Consider the following 2,500-nt stretch of genomic DNA (forward strand, 5'->3'; position numbering starts at 1 on the left):
ACCACACTAATAAAAGACATTATATTCATGGTTTATCACCACACTAATAAAGACATTATATTCATGGTTTCACCACACTAATAAAAGACATTATATTCATGGTTTATCACCACACTAATAAAAGACATTATATTCATGGTTTTCACCACACTAATAAAAGACATTATATTCATGGTTTTCACCACACTAATAAAGAAACTGGTTTCCTCCTCGCTCCAAAAGTGTGGTGCTGTGCTGCGTCTCGCCATGTTTACCTCATAGACAGTGTATAATGTTTACCTCTACTTCCTGTTTACTTCCGGTATACTGCGCGCATATATATATATGTCAATGCAGGTTTTCTGCATTGACATATATATATATATATATACACATACATAATATATATATATATATATATATATATACACACACATATATATATATACACACATACATACATACATATATATATATATATATATATATATATATATATATATATATATATATATAACTATATATATATAACTATATTATTATAGTATATAATTATTATTATAACTATGTTTTCTGGCGCATACAAGAAGTTCCTCTACTCAAAAGATTCCTTGCGAATAGAACATGCAGAACACAAATCAATGTTCCTTGTGATGGGATATGCCGATACGCGTTTACATGACCAAACTTTCGAGTTAGAAAAGGGGTAACCCAGGTAACATATTCGGGTTTTTGCCGGTGTTTACATGGCCGTGCGTGACCGGGTTATTGCTAATATAATAACAACTGTAGTTGACTGAGGCTACATTTACATCGCTACGGTTTGGTTTGAAAACAAATATATTTTGGGGGCGGTGCTATAAGCTGCACAGAGCCGCTGCAAAATAGTCCGCGAGAGAAAGCTCAGATTGGACAGATAGTCTAGCTAGCTGTCTGGATTTACCCTGCAGAGATCTGAGGAGCAGTTAACCATAGTCCTCACAAATCAGCCGGAGGTTAGAACCCCGACACAGAGACAGAGGAAGGGGGACGGACATCTGGTGGAGCAATCCTGGAAGTGGAACGCGAAGGATATAGACTTAAAGTTGTGTGTGTATCTGTGTGTGTGTGTGTGTGTGTGTGTGTGTGTGTGTGTGTGTGTGTGTGTGTGTTCTTGTTTAACTATATTCGTGGGGTCCAAAAACCGGAAGTCCGGTATACTTGTGGGGTCCCGACAGCTTTGTGGGGCCAAAATGCTGGACCCCATGAGTTTAAAGGGCTGTTTGAGGGTTAAGACTTGGTTTTAGGATTACGGTTAGAATTAGGTTATGGTTATGGTTAGGGTAAGGGTTAAGGTTAGGCATTTAGTTGTGATGGTTAAGGTTAGGGTAAGGGTTAAGGTTAGGCATTTAGTTGTGATGGTTAAGGTTAGGGTAAGGGTTAAGGTTAGGTATTTAGTTGTGATGGTTAAGGTTAGGGTAAGGGTTAAGGTTAGGTATTTAGTTGTGATGGTTAAGGTTAGGGTAAGGGTTAAGGTTAGGCATTTAGTGGTGATGGTTAAGGTTAAGGTAAGGGTTAAGGTTAGGCATTTAGTGGTGATGGTTAAGGTTAGGGTAAGGGTTAAGGTTAGGCATTTAGTTGTGATGGTTAAGGTTAAGGTAAGGGTTAAGGTTAGGCATTTAGTGGTGATGGTTAGGGTAAGGTTTAGGGTTAAGGTTAGGCATTTAGTGGTGATGGTTAAGGTTAGGGTAAGGGTTAAGGTTAGGCATTTAGTTGTGATGGTTAAGGTTAGGGTAAGGGTTAAGGTTAGGCATTTAGTGGTGATGGTTAAGGTTAGGGTAAGGGTTAAGGTTAGGCATTTAGTTGTGATGGTTAAGGTTAGGGTAAGGGTTAAGGTTAGGCATTTAGTTGTGATGGTTAAGGTTAGGGTAAGGGTTAAGGTTAGGCATTTAGTTGTGATGGTTAAGGTTAGGGTAAACCTTAACAAAAGACATTATATTCATGGTTTTCACCACACTAATGAAGACATTGGTTTCCTCCTCGCTCCAAAAGTGTGGTGCTGTGTTGCGTCTCGCCACGTTTACCTCATAGACAGTGTATAATGTTTACCTCTACTTCCTGTTTACTTCCGGTATACTGCGCGCAGGTTTTCTGCATTGACATATATATATATATATATATATATATATATATATATATATATATATATATATATTATTATAGTATATAATTATTATTATAACTATGTTTTCTAACCACACAGTTAGGGAGACACACACACAGACAGAGACACACACACACACAGACACACACTCACAGACACTCACACACACACAGACACACAGAGACACAGACACACACAGAGACACACACACAGACACACACACACACAGACACAGACAGAGACACACAGACACACACACACACAGATACACTCACTCACACACACACTCACAGACAGAGACACACACACACACTCACTCACACACACACATACACACTCACTCACTCACACACACACACACACACTCACTCACTCACA

General features: G+C 38.6%; 1 protein-coding gene across 1 annotated transcript in view; it reads left to right on the forward strand.

Moving 5' to 3' along the window:
* ccdc120a (coiled-coil domain containing 120a) overlaps positions 1 to 2,500 on the forward strand; it is a 29,426-nt gene that overhangs the window by 4,655 nt on the left and 22,271 nt on the right. The gene's annotated exons all lie outside the window — the stretch shown is intronic.

This window comes from Perca fluviatilis, chromosome 5 (genome assembly GCF_010015445.1).
Source record: "Perca fluviatilis chromosome 5, GENO_Pfluv_1.0, whole genome shotgun sequence".
NCBI lineage: Eukaryota > Metazoa > Chordata > Actinopteri > Perciformes > Percidae > Perca > Perca fluviatilis.